At 36.6% G+C, this 21,538-nt stretch overlaps 1 protein-coding gene across 2 annotated transcripts in view; it reads left to right on the top strand.

Moving 5' to 3' along the window:
* Nucleotides 1–21,538, top strand: part of SOX5 (SRY-box transcription factor 5) — a 941,098-nt gene that overhangs the window by 129,024 nt on the left and 790,536 nt on the right. For both annotated transcript variants that reach the window (XM_045587843.1, XM_036455682.2), the window contains exon 2: nt 10,130–10,211. The gene's annotated coding sequence lies outside the window, so the exon portion shown is untranslated. The remainder of the gene's footprint in view (nt 1–10,129; nt 10,212–21,538) is intronic.

The following is a 21,538-nucleotide window of genomic DNA, read 5'->3' as shown; positions in this document are numbered from 1 at the left end:
CTCTACTCACCTACTGATTTTTAAGTGGTAAAGTATAATTTCATCTTTGGTCCATGATCATCAGTGTAGGGGTATTATCTAATTTATTCTTTAATGTTATAAACCACAGTCTTTTCTAAATTATCAGGGGGCAGTTACACTGCAAACTGGTGAAAAAGAATTCATGAATTTGCATTAGCTGTTTTTGTTTTAGCTGCCACTTTGGGGCTTTTACACTTCTTTTCCTCTCCCATCCCATCTTCAGGAGGCAAAGAAATGTCATTTGTATCGACTATACAAATGCCTCTGGGATCATTGTTCTAAGTGTGCTGGGGATTTGGAGTGGAAATCCTGGGGGAAAAAAAGAACAAGGAAAGAGTAAATGCTCTGTTGACAAGGGAGCTTCATAGGTATGTGATGAGAGCACAACATTGGACATGTGAAGACAAATTATGCAACCTTCCTCTCTTCCTGTAAAAATAGAAGTCTAAGAGTGTGGAAGTACCGTCTGATTAAAGAGTTGGGCACAATGGCAGCTATATGGCTTAGTTTTTTGTTTTATTTATTTATTTATTTATTTATTTATTTACTTACTTACTTACTTATTTTTTTCATTCTGAGTCACATACTCCCTGTTGGATATTTAGCACTTTCACTCCTTCTCCCCTGCTCCTCATCACAGGGGGCACCACTGGTTGAGTGGAAGGCAGGTGTCTCTCACCATACTTGATGCTGAACTGTGCTCTGTCATTGGCCAGCCCACTGAGCTGTAATGGAAGGGCACTGGAATTCTCACTTCAGTGCAGAGCATTAGCACATTCACCCTCTGGTGGCATCAGATCAAGGAACCCAAGTTAACTTGTGATTGGAGTTGTTCTCTAGAGTAAAAAAGTATGTGTGCATACTTGGCCAGGAGGTCAACTATTAAATAATGATTTTTTTTACACCCATAAAAATAAGGTATTTGTTCAAATTTAGAAAGCATCCAAATGAAGGCAATTTAGACACTCCACGAAAGCAAAATCTATACTAAAGAGAACAGGAAGATCTCATTATCGAATCACAGATCTGTATGTTTGTGTGCCTAAGGATAATAATAATACTGGGATACATTTCATAGAAAAGAAATGAGTAAAATTATGAAAAAAAAAATGAGTGGATTTGAGCCCAACTAAATTAAACTTCATTATTATTTAATCTTAGTATTTGATTGTGAGTATAAATGGGAGATAAAGAGGGAGGACTTTTTCTATAGTTTGGATCATAGGAGATTCATGACTAAAAGGGGAAGTCTGTCACTCAGGACTATAAGCTAGAGGTTTGATCTTTTCTAAAACGAGTCAGAGAGTATAACAGATATTTTGGGAATTGAGGACAGTCCCTTTTGTACAAACTCAAATGTTTTTACATCTAAAGTAAGTAAAAATTGAATAATATGGAACATATGCCAGTGTCCTTCATATTTGCTACTCTGTGATAACCTGAAGAGATAGGGGATAACTCTCTGATATACATTGTATAAGGACATGCTAACTCTTAACATTTCATTTTGTAATCTCTTGTGAGCCAGTGCCTGAAATAATATTGATGGTTGGGCCTTTTATTTGTTATCAATGTATACTTTTGGCAGGTGGGTAAGTTTAAACCCTGGTGTCCTGGTTAGATTCCAGTGTGGATAAGTGATGATATTCCATCTGCCGTGCTCTTACTTTGCCTTCCTTAATGAAATGAAGCATAACTGCATTCTCAAGCAGATTGTTGACACAATTTAGATTTTAAAAGTTAGTATTTTTATTCCTCGTTGTGTATTTCAGTAACATCAGACCTTGGTTCTAAACTCCCTGTGTTACTTATCTTCCTGAGATCTTGTTATGTAAGTTAACTTTATTTATCAAAAATGTATTTTTATAAAGGTTGAGCAATAGCCTTTTTATAATTTTAACAGATTATGAATTATTATTGGTAGTCCATATTCTTTGGTAAGTAAAATAAGTGGAAAATTTTGTTTAGATTTAAAAAACTTTTCTGATTTCTATTAACTTTGATGCATTAGAAAGCACATTCTCTTAGATATTATCTTTAAAGTTGTCCATTAAAAATGGTACACATTAAGTGACAGAAATCTTGGTGTTTCACATCAGTCAGGTTTTCTTTGTATTTTTCTCCCTCATCTCAATTAATTTTTCAGTTATCTCTTTAGTAGAGACATAACTGCGTGGGAAGTTCTAGCTGGGGGAAACAGGAAGAATATCTCACATAGCTACATTTATTCTGATGTTTACATTTTTGGTTTACTCAACTCACCAATTTGCAAAAATATTCAACAGGTAATGATTCACGACACATTTTCACTCAAAATGATGAACTGATGACACCATCAGACTATAATAAATTATATGTATATAGTGTCTTACCTAAAGTAATCACTAAAGGAGCTGTACAAAGAGACTCAAAAATACTATAGATAAACAAATTTTGCAGGAAGATAGAAAAAAAGAAAACAGAAAGGAAAATTAGAAGAAAAGAAAAGAGAAACAAGTGGCAGATTTAAGCCATAACCTATCATTAATTATTTTAAATATAAGCGGTTTAAACACAAAATTAAAAGACATATTGTCAGAGTATACTAAAGAATACAGCCCAGGTATATGTTAACTACAAGGAATTATCTTCATTTATAATGATATAGACAGGTTGAACATAAAAGGATGGATAAAGATGTATCATGCAAAAAATAATATAAAGAAAGCAGGGATTGTTATATTAATATCAAGAACAGTAGATTTGGGAGCAAAGAAAATTACTAGGGACAGAGAAGAGTATTATATATGATTAAAGAGTTGCTCTATCAAAAAGAATGGTGATTCTAAGTGTATATGCACTAAATTACTGAGCTGAAAAACATATAGCACCTAATAGTAACAGGACACACATTCTTTTCATGTGACCATGGAACATTTTCTAAGATAGACCCTATGCTGGACCAGAGAACACTTTTCAACAAATTTCAAAGAGTTAAATTCATATGGAATATAATCTGACCACCATAGAATAAATTAGAAGTCAATAATAGAAAGGTAATAGGAAAATGTCTGAACACTTGGAGACTAAGCAGCATACACTATGAATAATCCATGGCTCAAAAAGGAAGTCTTAAGGGATGCAAAACTGCACTGCACTGAGTGAAAATAAAAATAGGGACCAACATTTGTGGATTGCAGACAAAGAAGTGCTCAAAGGGAAGTTTATAGTACTACTTTAGAAAAGGTCTCAAGTCAATAATCTAAACTCCCACTTCAAGAAACTAGAGAAAATAGAGCTGAATATACCCAAAGCAAACAGAAAGAAGGAAATAATAAAAGTTAAAAGCCAATAACATTGAAAGAATAAAAACAATTGCTTTTTAAAATTTTGTTATTGGAAAAGATTGACAAAATTGACAAACCTCTAGTGAAACTGACAAAAGAGAGAGAGAGAGAGAGAGAGAGAGAGAGAGAGAGAGAAGACACAAATTACTAATATCAGGAAAGTGAAATTGTTTATTACTACAGACCCTGCAGACATCAAAAGGGTAACATGGGAATAGTACAAACAACTCTACACACATAATTTTGGCCATTTAGATGAAATGGATCAATTTCTTAAAAAAATACACACAAATTACCACAACTCACCCAATATTAAATAGATAATTTGAATAGACTTACACTATTAAGGAAATTGAATCTGTAATTTATACACTTCCAAAATATAAATACTCAGTTACAGATGGTATCACTAGAGAATTCTGACAAACATTTAAAGAAGTAATACTACTTCTACACAAGCTAATCTAGAAAACCATTCGTTTTATGAAAGTAGTGTTATTCAGACACCAAAATCTGACAAAGACAATACAAAAACAGCAAACGAGAGACCAATATTCTTCATGAATATAGACAGGAACATCCTTAACAAAATATTAGTAAACAGAAGTCAGCAATATATAAAAAATTATATAGTAGGACCAATTGGGGATTTTTTTTTTCCCAGGGATGCAAGGCTGGAAAAAACTATCAGTGTGATTACTCATGTTAGCAGGCTAAAGAAGATACAGCACAGTACCTTAAAAATTCCTGCAAAACAAAACACCCATTCATGATTTAAAAAAAACAACAACCCACAAAACTCAGAAAAACAGGAACAGAACTTTCTCAACTTGACATAGAGAATCTATAAAAAACACACATAAAAATCTGCAACTAACATTACTTTTAATGATGTAAGACTGAATTCTTTCCTCTCAGACCAGGAACAAGGTCAAGAATATCTTCACTCAAAACTCTTATTCAATCCAGTGCTAACCTTTCTAGCCAGTGCAAAAGATAAGAAAAATTAATTAAAAGTATAGGGTCAGGAAAGGAACAAATCCAACTGTTCAATTGTAGGTGATATGATTACTAGAAAATTTCCAGGAACTTAAAAAAACATACTCCCTAAACTAATGAGTTCAGCAAAGTAGTAAGATACAAGATAAAAATACAAAAATTAATTATATTTCTATATAATTACAACAAAAAACTAGACACTAAAACTATAAATATACTACCACTTATAGTCACTCAAAAATTAAATACTTGGGTATAAATTTAATGAAATATATATAGGACTTGTATGATAGAAGTTACATAATACTGATAGAAGACATAAATAATATTTCATTCCCATGCACTGGAAGACTCACTATCACAAGAAATTCACTTCTCCCTAAACTAATATCCAGATTTAACACAATTGCTATCAAAATTCCAGCAAGATTTTTTTTTGTAGATATAAGCAAAATTATTCTAAAATTTATATGGAAAGGCATGTAAATTTGAATAAAGGGGAATAGTGGGAGGAATTAATATACTCAATTTCAAGATGTATTATATGGTTTCTAGAGACCCAGTGGATGAATTTGTGTACCAGTGAGGTCCCTCGGCCTGGTCTGCAAGACTGGACCGAAACTGGCCTTCTGACATCCCTGAGGGGTCCCGTATTGCAAGAGGGCACAGGCCAGGCCAAGGGACCCCACTGGTGCATGATCAGGTCCATGGAGGGATGCAGGAAGTTGGCCAGACAGGGAGGGACCATAGGAGGGCTAACCTACCAGTCAGTTTGTCTGCCCCCTGGAGGTCAGTGCATGTCATAGAGAGCATATCATTAGCATATTATGCTCTGATTGGTTGAACGGACCACCAGACAACCAGACACTTAGCATATTAGGCTTTTATTATATCAGATATTAATACTGTGTGATATTGGCAGAGGGATAGACACACATATCAGTGGAGTAGAACAGAAAACCAGAAATTGACCCATATGTATATTTCTGATTAATTGTTTTAAAATATATTTTTATTGATTTCAGAGAAGAAGGGAAGAGGAGAGGGAGAGATAGAAATATCAATGATGAGAGAAAATCATTGATTGGCTGCCTCCTGCATGCCATTTACTGGGAATCAAAGCTGCAACACAGGAATATGCCCTGTCTGGGATTTGACCTGTGACCTCTTGGTTCATAGGTTGATGCTCAGCCACTGAGCCACACTAGCTGGGCTGATTTTTGATAAAGATACAAAACCAATTCAATAGAGGAAACATAGCCTTTTTACCTCATGATGCTGGAGTAACAGGAAAAACAAGCAAACAAACAAAAACTTGACCTGTCTTCTTACAAAAACACTAGGGGCCCGATGCACGATATTTGTACAAGGAGCTCAGCCCTCGCAGCTACGGCTTATTCCGCTCTTCAGCCATCGGTGTAATTACCACATTACGCTAATATTATTATAGATTAACTGAAAATATGTTCTGAACTTAAATACAAAACTTAAAGTTATAAAACTTTTATGAAAAAAGTATACAATCTCTAGGATTTTGAGCTAGGCAAAGCATTTTTCTCATATCAAAAATGGTAGTAAGTTGGACTTTATAAAAATTGAAAACTTTATCAAATTAAATTTAATTATAACAATTAAAAGCTTCTAAAGAGGATGAAAAGACAAGCTACAGACATGGAGAAAATATTTGCAAATCATATATCTGACAAAAGACTAGTGTTAAGAATATAAACTTTCAAAACTCTACAGGAAAAAAATAAATCCAGTTAGAAAATAGTCAAAAGGCATGAAGAAACATGTCCTGGGAGTGAACACTACAGATATAAAATAAACACATGAGAAGATATTTGACATCATTAATCATTAGAGAACAGTAGAATGGCTACAGTAAAAACTAGCAGCACCACCACACTCTGGCAAGCTCAAATTGGCTCAGTCAAGCATTGCTGGTGGGGATGTAAAACGGTGCAGCCATTCTGCAAAAGAGTTTGGCAGGTTTTTAAAGAAAACTTAACATACTACTGCCGTACATCCCAGCAAATCGCACTCCTGTGCATTTATCCCAGAGAAAGGAAAATTTAAGTTCTCACAAAAAACCCCTATCTGAATGTTTAGAACAGCTTTATTCATAATAACCCCAAACTGGAAATGTCACATTGTCCTTCAATGAAGGAATGGTTAAAGGATTCATACCATAGAACACTACTCAACAATAAAAATGAATGAACTGTTGATACCCACACCTGGATGAATGTCCAGATACTTACGTTGAATGTATGATTTCATTTGTATAGTATTCTTGAAATGACAAAATTATAGAAATTGTGAATGCATTAAAGCTTTTCAGGATTTAAAAATTTTTTATTTTCAATTACAGTTTTTTTTAATATTAGTTTGTATTAGTTTTAAGTGTAAAGCATAGAGGTTAGCCAACTACATAATTTCCAAATTGTTCCCCCATTATTTCCAGTACCCACTTTAGCACCATACATAGTTATCACAATATTATTGACTATATTCCCTATGCTGTACTTTCCATCCTGTGACTGTTTTGTAGCCACCAATTTGTACTTCTTTATCCCTTCACCTTTTTTTTACCCAGTTCCCCAATAAGTAGGCATGGGAGGGAAATGGATAGGGCTATAAAAGGACAACATGAGGGATTCTTATGGTGATGGAAATGTTCTGTATCGATTATCAATGTCATTGTCTTGGTACTGATGTGGTACTGAAGCTTTGCAAGCTGTTGCCTTTCAGGGAAAGTGGATAAAGAGTACACAGGATGCCCTAGCTAGTTTGGCTCAGTGGATAGAGTGTTGGCCTGTGGACTGAAGGGTCCCGGGCTTGATTCCAGTCAAGGGCATATGGCTGTGTTGCAGGCTCGATCCCTAGTAGGGGGTATGCAGGAGGCAGCCGATCAATGATTCTCTCTCATCATTGTTGTTTCTATCTACTCTCTCTCTCTCTTCTTCTCTGAAATCAATAAAAATATTTAAAAAAATACATAAGATCTCTCCATATTAATTTCTCAGAACTGCATGTGAGTCTAGAGTTATCTCTCTTTTTAAAAAAATATATTTTATTGATTTTTTACAGAGAGGAAGGGAGAGGGATAGTGAGCTAGAAACATCGATGAGAGAGAAACATCGACCAGCTGCCTCCTGCACACCCCCTACTGGGGATGTACCCGCAACCAATGTACATGCCCTTAACCGGAATTGAACCTGGGACCCTTCAGTCCGCAGACTGACTCTCTATCCACTGAGCCAAACCGGTTTTGGCTACAGTTATCTCTTTTATTTTAAAAAGAATAGAACCCTCTAATAGATTTTAGATTAAAATCCAAGGCCTTCCCTTAGCCCTTTCCAACCTCATTCGTTTCCTACTTCTCTCTCATGCACATCATCCTGCATGCAGATACAGTGGCATTTCTGCTGCTCCCTGTCATGCTTAGCAAGCTCTCACCACAAAGCCCTGGTAAATAGTCCCCTTTATCCACAGGAGATACATTCCAAGACCCCAAATGGATGCCTGAAACTGTGGATAGTACTCAACCCTAGATGTGCTAAGATTTCTCCTATGAGAAAATTTAATTTATAAATTATGCACAGTAGGAGATTAACAATAAAAACTAATGGCAAAATAGAGCAATTCTAATAATATACTGTAACAAAAGTTATGTGAATGGGCTCTCTCTCTCTTATTATACCTTATTGTATCGTACTTGCCTTTCTTGCAATAATGTGAGATGATACAGTGCCCACGTGATGAGATAAAGTGAGGCATTCAAAAACAGTGTACAATTTAAAACTTCAAAATTGTTTATTTCTGAAAAAATTTTACTTAATATTTTTTGACTGTGGTAGACCACAGGTGACTGAAACCAAGGATAGTGAAACTTTAGATAAAAGGGGACAGTTGTGCTTGCTATTCCTTCTGCCTGGAAAGTACCTCCCTCTGTCTCTACCTCATCATCCTGGTCTCTGCTTAGGTATTGCTGTGAACAATGGATCTAAAGTAGCACCTCTCTCACAATGTGCACTCTTACCTGGATTTACTTTTCTTCTCGCATTAGAAACTGATTTAGTATATTTATATTTTTTAATTTCAAGTTCCTTGGATGAGAGCCTTAAATTTCCTACTATCCTTCCTCTTTTTTATGTGTTCTGGGATTTGGAGCATTTGATTTGAAAACAGGATGGAGTTCCCTCAAAAATTAAAAAATGCAACTGCCTCATAACACAATGATTCCACTTCTGCGAATATACCTGAAAGAAGCTGAAATACTAATTTGAAAGAATATATGCACCCCTATGTTCATTGCATTATTAATTACAACTAGAGGCCCGGTGCACAAAATTCTGCACGGGTAGGGCCTGTGAGCTGGGCCATTTTCCGCGACTTCCAGCAGCTGACCCTGCCCCCTCCTCTGCCAGGCTGATCACCCTCTATGTGTGGGACTACCAGTGAGGCAGTCAGGACCCTGCTCGCTCACACCCTCTTTGGCCTGGCACCGCCCATGTCCACTGCTACCATCCCTAGTTCCTCATTTCCCATCTGGTGATTGGAGTCAGCCAGCTGAGGGGAGGGATTGAGAGATCAGGGCCTGTGGGCTGGGGCAGCTCCTGCATTGGGCATCTGCCCCCTGGTGGTCAGTGCTCATTATAGTGACTGGCTGTTCCGCCGTCCGGTTGATTTGCATATTATGCTTTTATTACATAGGATAACCAAACTTGGAAGCAAGTCAAGTCTCCTTCAGTAGATGAGTGGATACTTTTACACAGTGGAATACTACTCAGCCATTAAAAAGAAAGACATCTTACCTTTCGCAGCAGGATTGATGGACTTGGAGAGTATTATGCTAAGTGAAATAAGCCAGTCAGAGAAAGACAAGTGCCATATGATTTCACTTATATGTGGAATCTAATGAAAAAATATAATAATCAAAATATAAACAGACTAAAAGATACAGAGAACAGACAGCTTTCAGAGAGGAGGGGGTTGGGAGGTTGTTGGGTGAACAAGGTGATATGATTAAGCAAAAAACAAACAACCTCCTGAAACTCATAGACACAGACAAGAGCATGTTCATTATCAGAGGGAAGGGATTGGAGGAGGTAGAAGAGGGTAAAGGAGGAATAAATTGTGATGGAAGGAGATTCGACTTGGGGTGGTGATCACATAATACAATATATAGGTGATGTATTATAGACTTGTACACCAGAAACCTATATAGTTTTATTAACCAATGTTACCCCAATAAATTCAATAAATTAAAAAAAATAAGCAAACAAGAAAGACCTTTAAAAAACCCCACAGAGCCGAAGCCGGTTGGCTCAGTGGTAGAGCATTTCAGGTAGAGCCTGAAAGGTCCCAGGCTTGATTCCGGTCAAGGGCATGTACATTGGTTGCGGGCACATCCCCGGTAGGGGGTGTGCAAGAGGCAGCTGGTCGATGTTTCTCTCACATTGACGTTTCTAACTCTCTATCTCTCTCCCTTCCTCTCTGTAAAAAAATCAATCAAATATATATATATTAAAAAAAAACAAAACACAAAAAAACTCCCACAGATTCTCTGTATTTTCTTTTTTTCTTCTGATGGCTCCTTATATGTCTATGTGGAATGTAAGGGTTCTGAAGTACTATGGATGTTCTGTATTCTGTCATGCTTATCCCCCTTCACTTGTATTTTCTTAAATAACTAAAGTTTAAAAGAGTTGGCCTTGACTCCACTTGCTATGAATCTGCCTCTAAGTGACACTTAACTCTTCTTAATTCTCTTCTAGGTATTTTAATCAGCCCATGGTATAAAGGCAAACTTCAAGAGGATCCTTAGAAGTCGTGGACAAGCCTCCCCGCATGTGGCAGGTATGTCTCTGTTTAGACACTGGCTGTGCAAGACATGCTACTTTATTCTTCTGTAAATAAATATAAATTATATTTAGATTCTTCCTTTAACCATGGCAACATTCTGATGTCGCATCTAAGTTCTAGGCTTGTTTATGAGTTACCAAGCTTTGGAGGGGTGATGCCTCTGCTCCTTGGCTGACTGAATGGAGAAAGAAGCACGATTGAAGGAAATGAAATAAAATACTTCAAATATTATACCCAATATGATAAAAATACTGCCTGTCTCTTTTGAGTACCTACCATGTGATTTTAATCTTTATAATGGCCCTGAAACTTTTATATTAAAGGTTTGACATCTGAGGAGCTCAGACGTATTAATTTGCTAGAGCTGCCATAATAAAGTACCACAGACAGAGTGTTTTAAACAATGGGAATTCATTGTCTCACAGTTCTGCAGGGTACACATCAGAAATCAAGGCATCAGCAGGGTTGGTTCTTTCAAAGGGCTGTGTGAGAAGAATCTGCTCCAGTCCTTCTCCTTGGCTTGAGAAGGCATTTTCTCCATGCCTTTAAGTATATTTTTATTGATTCCAGAGAGGAAGGGAGAGGGAGGGAGAGATAGAAATATCAATGATGAGAGAGAATCATTGATGGGCTGCCTCCTGCATGCCTCCCTCCCCACACCCCACTAGAGACCAAGCCCAAAACCAGGGCTTGTGACATGGAATTGAACCATGACCTCCTAGATCATAGGTTGATGCTCAACCACTGAGCAACACTGGCCGGGCTTCTCCATGTCTTTACTTTCCTCTGTGAGTATCTGTCTCCATGTCCCAATTTCCCCTTTGTATAAGGACTCCAGTCTTATTGGATCAGGTCCCACACTAATGACCTCTTCTTGGCTAATCATATTTGCAGTGACCCTATTTTCAAAGGTCTATTTTGAGATCCTGGATGTTAGGACATCAACATGTGAATTTGTGGAGAACGCACTTCAGTCTATAACACCAGGGTTCAAAGAGGCTCACTGGCTTCAACACAGACCTCGAAATGCCATTGCAGGAATTCTGCACCATAACCATGTGACTCTATTGTTTATCCTCTTTCTGTTGTACAACACTTCATCTCAGGCAACTCTTGAATGCAGGTCTGTGCAATGCGGGGAATGCTGTCTTTCCTTCAGAAACCAAATGGCATTGCTTCATTTAGGAAAAGAACTTGTACCTAGACGTAAAGTCATACTATTGCATAAACTCAAAATAGTTCATCTTACACAAAGGAGAACAGGAACATGTTTGGGAAGAGATCCAATCTACCACATCATACCATAGGCTAGAAAGTGAATTTACTAGTATACCTAGACTAGAGTTATAGGATATGCCAGGATGCAAATAGGTCTGAAACTACTAAAATGGTGTCAACTTGAGTTTGGTGGTGGTATTCCTATGTCTTATGGTTTGTATGTTTGGTGCTCTTGACTAGTATTCATATCTAAAGAGGCCTTGTGTATGTGGTCTGCTTATGTAGGGCATGTTTAAACAACGTGTATTAAAACAACATAGTTAAATCATACAAAAAAATGGGGAAAATCCCTGCTCTAAAGCTCCTGTAGGCATTTACTGGATAATGATAATGATAGCTCTACTAAAAAAAGGAGAAAATATGTTCAGCTTCAATGAGGATTGTATTTAGGAGAATTGTCAGATTATTTTTGATATTTTCCTTTTTAAAACAATTTATTATTGCATCGTAGTGGGAGATAGGAATTATAATAGTAATTCGGAAAAGTGACTTTGTGCATATAAACATAATTTGAGTCTTGTAATAGTCATCACTGTTTTATTCCAGATGGTAAAAAAATATATATTTTTTTCAGTTACTGCCTGAAATATATACCTAAAGAAATAAGTCCCTTATAAGATTTTTCTTGCCACAATTCTAGTAGATGCTCACTTACCGAGAAACCTGTGTACTGAGAAATATTTAAGAAAAATACACTTTAACGAAGCTGCGCTAATGATATTTATTTAGCTAATTGTGTACAGGAATCTAAACATGATTTCACATAGAATAGACTGTTGGCTATGCAAATAAGAATCTCAGAGGTGTGCAGAGTTTTTGGGAATTAGCAGATCTAATGAAAATCAGAGTAAGCCTTAAAGAAATATATTATTGTAAATCAGATTTCCCAATTATAAGACAAATCCAGCCACATAACAAAAATATTTTAAAATAAGGGTAAAATTGCTCACAATACCAATAAGCAAAAGCAATAAAAAGTAATCTTTGGGTGTATGTGTTTCTCCTCCTTTTTTATTTATTTGTTCGGTTGAGGATTACTGAGCACTTACTCAATGCAGACACTTGGGAAATAAGGAGTTCTAGGAAAAGGTTCTTGCCCTGAAGGAACTTATAAATTACCAGGGGAAACAGAGAGTGAATCAGGCCTTAGAGTAGGTGATAAGTGCAATACTGGAGGACGGTGGGCCAAAGAGCTTACTGTCAACTCTTGTCAGGTCTGGGAACGCTTTATCAGGTAAGCTGGGATAGACACGTGTGAAGAAATCTGTTCGCCAGGAAAGAGAAGAAAATAACTTTGGTTTGAGGAAAGAACATCTGCTAAAGTATGACAGGATTGAAATAACATCATACAGGAACTGTAAATGATGCATCATGTCTGTAACAACAGAGAACGAGGTTGGAGAAGTAGGTGGAGGTGACATCATGGAAGGATTAGTGCCAGTTATCCTACCGGCAAGGAAGTTTTCAAGTATGGAAAGAATATGTGTAGAATTCTATTTTCGAAAAAATAATCTTTAGCAATAGGTGGCTTATAAATTACAGACCTTTGGAAGTAATGGTTTGGTAAGGAGCTGTACCTGTCTATTTATCTATCTATCTATCTATCTATCATCTATCTATCAAAAAGCTGTAATAAAGGTGAAATAAATGATGGTTGGCTTGCATGGACCTCTAGCAGAATTTTGGTAGGGGTTCTAAAATAAATTCTCATGATTATATATTTTTATAAAATCTGCAAAAAGTATGAGTTTTTTAACTTTAGTCACCCGTGAGTACTTTCACTTTCTATATCACTACCCCTTTGCTATGCTTCTTTTACTGTTGGCATTGTGGTAGATTTTGTACTTGTAAGTTTATCTTTTTCTTTTTAACAGGGACCCCAAATTGCATAAGCTTAGGCCTCACTTTGCAGATCCATCCCCAAGATTACATTGCAGCAATTCAAGAGAAATGACAGGTTCTTAACCCAAGATAATAGCTGTAGAGATGAAACAGAAAAAGATGTGGAAGACTAACAGGAAGGAATTATTGGCCATGCTGTCGTGAGGGAAAGGCTAATTCCAAGATTTCTTATTTCTTGAATGGGTAGGGCTGCTAACAGGAAAATAATGGTAGGGGCAGGTCACTATTGTAAATAATAGTTTATTGAACATCTTTATGGGTGTGCATGTTTCCTATTTTTGAATTTGCAAAAGTGTATTTACTGTATCACAGTTTATAAGAATTATAATGGATTTTGTTATCTATACCAAAGTCTTTCTGAGATAGATTATGCCATTAAACACTGTTCTGGTTATGCATAAAGCAGTTTTCTTGTCTACTTCCACTAGTACTGGGCACTATAATTATCAAACTAAATTATTGGGTAAAATCAGTATCTCCTTTTCATTTTATTACTCTGAGAGGAGATAAATACCATCCATTATTGTGACCTTTCTATAGGAACCTATTTTCCAGGGCTGGTTATTGTGGTCTTTTCCTGGTAGGGACTTAGGAAGCATTAGAAGTTAGTGGTAAATATTTTCTTTAAGTAGTTATGTACTCCAAATGCATGCATATATACATACAGGGGTGGACAAAAGTAGGTTTGCAGTTGTAATACAAATAAAAATACAGTAATTATTAAATAATAATAGAATAAATTGTATTTCATGTGCTTATAACTGTACACTTCCTTTTGCCAGCCCCTGTAGATTACAAAACCTAGAAGTAGGTGGGGCCAAAATGATGTTGTAGATTAGATAGTGTTAGACCATGTTTTAGCAATGTTTTCTTCTAATGAGGACCAGATACTAAATATTTTAGGCTCTGTAGGCTAGATGAAATTGAGGCTATTGCATGCATACTTTAAAAGAGAGATTTTTTTTCTCCACAAAATTTTCATTGACACAGTTCAAAATATAATAGTAATGATTAAGTAAATTTTTCATAACTGACATTTAATAATGAGAAAAATTGAATTCTTTTTCGGGGAAGACATTTCACTTAGTTGTAATTCAAAGTTAATGTTCTCTGTCATCAAATTGTTTGTAAGTGGTAATTCATTAAGCCATTCTTATTTCACAGGCAGTGAGCTGGATTTGGATCACTGGCCAAATTGTGCCAACCCCTGTTTTAGACAATGATATTTAAAAGTCATTTTTTTTCATTAGGCTTTGTTAAATGTTTTATTTGATAACAAGTTTCAGTTCTGTTGTATACTTTATTTGAACCCATGGCAACCTACAACTTGTAAAACATTCACCAAAATGCACGTGTGTGAGGCATGGGTGGTTTTACTCTCCATTGCCAATGGTATTTTGGGATATATCTGAGGTAGCAACATTATTACAATGAACCGTTTTGTCTATTTAGGTTAACAGACCAGAGACATGAAACAGGAAACTAGACTTGGCAGATCCTAATTTGGTCTGTTGGAGTATGTATTGGAATGACTTTGAGTATTCCTGTTGTTGACTTTGAGTTGGCTGTAATTGGTTCTGTTCATTAAAGTCTGTTTCTACAAAGTTTGGGAGGTCTGTGCTTTGGTTATAGCTTTGCTGTTGCTCAGCAACATTCCAAAATGTCTTAATTCTTCCCCAACCCTCCCTCACAAACTTCATGTCTTAAAATATATTTTATCGCTTTCACATTACATTTGCTAATGGTTTTGGTGGCACAGTTACTGAGTTCTTATGGCTCCAAGAAAGGAAAGGAAAAAAAAAGAAAATATATGAAAATTTTAAAAGCTAATATATAGGTCACTTCACCCACTTTAGAGATGGGGCCATATATCCCAAAAGTTTCAACTGGATCTTGATTTCTAAATACAAGATGAATTTTTTAAAAGTCTTAATGAATGGCTTTGGAAGTCTATGAAAACTTGGATGAATTCAGCTACTTTCATGAGTATGCTGAATTATAGATTGGATTTCTTAAGAACTGACATTTGGATGGAAAATTTATGTTTTATCTTTTTAGTCAGTATGGTATAAAGAATTGGTATTGTTCTAATGCATAATCAAAGATAATGCAAATGAATAAACTCAATATAAAAATCTTATTTAAAAAATGTAAAATGTTTTTCCTATATTATGTTATATAGAACGTTTTGACTTAATATTTTGTTTAATGGATAAATATGCTATACCTATTTATACAACAACCATAACTATGTGTATTTTTTTTTAAAGAAAATGTATTGTTAGATTGCAATTTTTTTTTTCTGAGAGTCAGCACAGGAGAAAATTTCATAAAAAGTAAATTTGGGAATTTATTTTTTTATCTTATTTATTTCCATAGACTATTTGGAAAGCTAGATTCCAAATGCATCCTGCCAGTGGCTAAACTAACTCAACCTTCCCTTCTCAAACATTATCTTGTATTTTTTAGCTGCTGAAATATGTGGCAAATAAAAAAAAATCTTTAATTCCACATTTTGTTTATACTTTAGATACAGAAGGACTTTGTTTTTTTTAGAAAACCAGTACTAACAGCTTTATAATACCAAGAACAAAATTTGCTCTAAACACCATTCTTTTTTATTTTTCACTGAATTCTCTAATTATTCTTAATTGTCATTGGAATTCCTTTATCTTAAAATAAATTATTTTAATGGATGCTTATAATTACAACTATTGACAAATATCTGATATTTGTTATTACAAAAAACAAAAACACTTATTCAATTAGAAAAGGGGTAAATTATCTTACCAGAGGCAAAAGAAGCCTGTAGGGCCCTTCTGTCTTATAAATTCTTTCCAGTGTTTGGGGAGAAGCTGTAGACAGTGTGTCCAGTTGATCACATGTTTTATAAAATAAGCGAAGTAAGCAATTTTAATTGCAATCATTTATGACCAGCACATCTACTTTAACCTTCCTCCATTCCTTTCCTGTTTTGCAGTGGCTTTGGTGAGGCCATGGGTTTGTTTTGGTGAGTGTGTGGGGTGGTCTAATAAAAGAGGAGTCAGACTGAGGATAGAATGGTTTTAAATTAAGTGCAACGTAGTTATGTTTGTTTGCAAACACTCGTAGTTGTAGTGAAGCTATTGATGATGTTCTGCTTTGCCAAGTCACTGGAGCCTTGTGACACAAAGGTGAGGTACCAAAGGCCATCATGCCCTATGACAGGCAGTGACACTTGGCACATGTAGGTAGGTGACAGACTCCAGATTTGAGACACCCAGAGTCAGAATCTACTCTGTGGAAACCTTTCTTGTTACTAGGATATGGTTGGTGTCAGTGTGTAGTCACAATAGACGTTCTCTCCTGTCAGAGATTAATGATTGATGCAGTCAATACTATTATTAACAAATCATATATATATATACTTTTTTTCTTTTTTTGATTGATATTACATAAATGGAATTTCTTAGATACTTGTGCTTTTAGGGCACAAACTTGTAGTAATAATACAGGTAGCAAGCACCACTATTGAGTGTACAATTGCATGTTTTCTGAATCCAAATTATGTGTAGTTCAAAATAATTTTATATTTCTTTATTGATTAAGGTATTACATATATGTCCTCACCCCCCCACCCCCACTAACCCCCAAAACCTTCCCACTTATGCCCTCACCCCCCTGGTGTCTGTGTCCATTGGTTATGCTTATATGCATGCATACACATCCTTTGGTTGATCTCTCCCCCTTACCTTTACTCTCCCATACCTTCCATCTGAGGTTTGATGGTCTGATTGTGCTTCTGTGTCTCTGGATCTGTTTTTGTTCATCAGATTATGTTGTTCATTATATTCCATAAATTAGTGAGATCATGTGATATTTATCTTTCTCTGATAGGCACAATTTGCTTAGCATAATGCTTTCTGGGTCCATCCATGCTGTTACAAATGGTAAGAATGCCTTCTTTTTTTACCGCAGTATAGTATTCCATTGTGTATATATACTGCAGGATTTTAATCCACTCATCTGCTGATGGGCACTTAGGCTGTTTCCATATCTTAGCTATGGTGAATTGTGCTGCTGTGAATATAGGGAGGCATATATCCTTTCTGATGGGTGTTTCTAGCTTCTTGGTATATATTCCTAGAAGTGGGATCACTGAGTCAAATGGGAGTTCCATTTTTGTTTTTTGAGGAAACTCCACACTGTTCTCCACAGTGGCTACACCAGTTTGCATTCCCACCAGCAGTTCACAAGGATTCCTTTTTCTCCGCAACCTTGCCAACACTTGTCGTTTGTTGATTTGTTGACGATAGCCATTCTGACAGGTGTGAGATGGTACCACATTGTTATTTTGGTATTAAATAAATTAGATGAAAAAATGGATTATCTTTCTATTTTCTATATATAAAATTATATTTATAGAGACAATAAAAGAGTGTAGTCAACAACTGTAGGGGGGGAAAGCATTAGAGAGGTGTGGTCAGAGAGCTAATTAATCTGAATATATGCTTTCTTCCAAACTTTGTGATGTTTGTGATATTTATCAGTAGTTTAAAATAGTAATTTATTGGGGTATTTTTTCACTTTAAATATTCACTTTTATGTTAAATTAAAATTTTTAATTTGTATTCTTATTCTAACATTGATTAAGCTTTGGGCCCCCACAAAACCTGGATCCACAGAACAAATACATATTAAATATTTAGATACCATGAAGGTAAGGGTCACTTTTAGTCTAGCATGGATCTAGTATATAATTGTCACTTATTATGTGTTTGGAACAGAATGCATTTCCATAATAATAAAAAATTAGTTCTTTTTGTTTTTTTCAAATGACTGGTACTTTATGTGGACATTAATAATATCTGTAAGTTGTAGCTAAGAAGAATTTCTTCCTTCTCAGAGTGCTGAGGTGATTAAACTATTTTACAAAGCATTTTCTTATGGGTGAAAAACTATTTAGAGTCCTTCATTTAATCAGGGATTTGATATATGGAAATAGTATTTATTTGGCCATTTACCTAAATTACCTTTTCTGTTTTTACTTGTCAAAGGAAAAAATAAATAAAAAGGAAGGAATAAGAGATGGTGGGAAGAAAAGAGGGAAGGGAAGAGAAAACCTCATAAAGTTGGAAGACTTTCTGGTCAGAAGCCCATATAATAAAAGGTTAATATGCAAATCGACCAAACAGTGGAATGACCTGTCACTATGGCATGCACTGACCACCAGGGGGCAGATACTCAATGCAGGAACTGCCCCTTGCTGGTCAGTGAGCTCCCCCAGGGGGAGCACTGCTTAGCCAGAAGCCGGGTTCATGGCTGATGAGTGCAGTAACAGTGGTGGGAGTCTCTCCTGCCTCCACAGCAGCACTAAGGATGTCCGACTGACGGCTTAGATCTTCTCCTTGTGGGGAGTGGGCCTAAGCTGTCAGTTGGACATCGCCTGATGGCTCTCAGAATGTGAGAGGGTACAGGCCAGGCTGAGGGACCTTCCCCTCTGAGTTCACGAATTTCATGCACGGGGCCCCTGGTGTATTATAATGTTGTAATAGAAGGACAATCTCTGAACAGGTGGGTCAAATTCTGAAATGTGGCCAGGACACAGTTAATAGCATTCCTAGGAAAGTAGTAACGAGTATTATTAAGGTTGTCCATACATAAATCCTTCCAAATAGTAATTTTCAAACAAAAATATAAGTAACTAGTATATTTGTCTTGATTGTATCTACCTGTGTTTTAAATAACTCATTGTCACAGGGCAGTACTTAATGGAGTTAAAAGGAATTAAGTTCAACATCTTCCTTTGGTCAACACATTTTGCATTTTAACTAACACTTTGTCCTAAGCATCTCTGTGCTCACCTAGCTTCCACTTGTACTGGAGATTTAGACATATTCTTCCCAAGTACAGTCAACCCCCCTTTTAAAATACCAATTTGGGGTACACAAATGGACAAGACTTCCCAAAGATGCATCCATCCGGGAGATGACTGTTCCTATGTCATTCGCCTGATTACTGCTAGGTGTGTGGATGGAGGACTTGAAAAGTGTTAGCTGGCTGGGCCTGTGTGTCTCAGTGGTTGAGTGTCAGCTTCTGAACCAGGAGGTCATGGTTTGATTCCATGTCAGGGCACATACCCAAGTTGTAAACTCTGTCCCCAGTCAGGGGCATGCAGGAGGCAGCCAATCAATGATTCTCTCTCATCGTTAATGTTTCTATGTCTCTCTTCCTCTCTTCTTCTCTGAAATCAATCAATATATACTATGTATATTTTAAAGTGTTTGCTGGATGAGGCCTGGATGTGGGGGCTGCTGCCGTGCCGGCATCTACAGGGTTAACCAGTCCTGCCAGCGTGAACAATGGAAGCAGGGCAGGCTCTAAATGAAATGAGCTGAATATTTCATTTGGCCACTCAGCTGCCTGCTCCAATTGCCTCCTTTACTAAAATAAGAGCTTAATCTAAAGTGACAACAACATCAGTTTCTGTGTGCTGCAGTCACACTGAACATGATTTCCTTAACATAAACACTATTTACATGGCCTGCCTGGATATAGCAGGGAATCAGGAGCATGCCCCGCTAAGACACAAGGTACAATGAAGGACGAGGAGCAGGCAGCTAAGAATTAACATCAGCAAATGAAAGCCTGACCCTCAGAGGGCATGTTCCTGATACATTTAAAAATGAGAGAGCATTGCACCAGTAACCTCAGCCTTTGTAAAGACTATGCCATTTAAAATAAAATAGCACCTTTTCAGTTTAGACACTTAACCACATGCATTATGCCTGACCCATTTTCTAAGTTACGTGACACTGGAGGATGGATCCCTCGCTGCAATTATTAGAATCTTTCAAACAATTGCAACCAATAGCCTCCCTCCCCAGACTCCTTCTCATAGCAGTCTGCACTTCCTTGAGCTAAAGAGGGCATTTCCTTCATTGAGGGCAGGCCAGACAGAGATTCCAGGGGAATGGGAGAGAAGAAGTGACCCTTGAGCTGATGGCTTTGATGTCAGTGTGAGTGGCACCCAGGAAATCCCTGCTGGGAAGTGATTTTCAGCTTGAGAGTTCTGGAAGATTGAAAGCAGAAGTGTAGCAAAGCACCAGCCCATCCAACACAAAATAACCATAGTTACTTATTTCAGGCACCCCAGAATAGATAATGAGGGAGAGAGCAATCCTGAATATGCATTATTGATGGTTTATTTCCACAAGGAGGCTGAGGTGGTACTATTTTCACTCTGCAAGTCACATTCTGGGAACTTTACGGATCACAAAATGTAGAAATATTTATTAGAATTATTGACATTTAATGGGATTTAGTGGTCTTTTTCTCCACCACCAGCTTCATAGATAAGAGAAAAAAGGTACAGAGAACTTGCTCGTATATCTGAAGTCACACAGCACATCAGAGAGCCATAGGAAAAAATTTTCCTCAACAATTTCTACTTCCTTCAAGTCACCATTAACATTTCAATTTCTTTCTTTTTTAAATATATTTTTTTTATTGATTTCAGAGAGGAAGAGATGGAGAGAAATAGAGACATCAACGATGAGAGAGAATTATGGATCTGCTGCCTCTTGCATGCCCCTTAATGGGGATCGAACCCACAATTCAGGCATGTGCACTCAACTGGAATCGAACCTGGGACCCAACTTTCTAACTACTTAGCCGAACTGACTAGGGCAACACCTTCACTTCTAAGATGGCTCTTTTTTTTTTTTTTTCTTTCTTCTTTTTACCCCCCCAAATTTCTCTTGATTGAGATTTGTAGATGCTCAATACCAGACACTGATTTGTGGCTTCTAGGCTGGAATGACCTGAGGTTGCTGGCCAAATGGTAGCTCTTTTGAAAATTTAGTTCTGTATTATCTGTTCCCATCTCCAGGTTCCCTGCCTGGGTGAGTGCTCCTGCAGTCCTCACCCCTGTGTTGGTAGATTTTAGATAAGGCTCTTGTTCACTGAAGAAGAAAGGGAATGATCTTTTAAAATTATTTTCTTCTTTAAAGAAAGGCATACTGAGTGACAGGAAAATTAATGAGAGAATCATCAATATCTAGCTGGCCTTAATAGATTATTCATTAATCAACAGGCATTTACTTAAACTCTGTAAGATCATCAAGCACTATGTTAGGGAGAGAAAACGATCTCTGACCTCT

Source organism: Pipistrellus kuhlii, unplaced genomic scaffold (assembly GCF_014108245.1).
Source record: "Pipistrellus kuhlii isolate mPipKuh1 unplaced genomic scaffold, mPipKuh1.p scaffold_m20_p_3, whole genome shotgun sequence".
Lineage (NCBI taxonomy): Eukaryota > Metazoa > Chordata > Mammalia > Chiroptera > Vespertilionidae > Pipistrellus > Pipistrellus kuhlii.
This window is presented reverse-complemented; position numbering and strand designations above follow the sequence as displayed.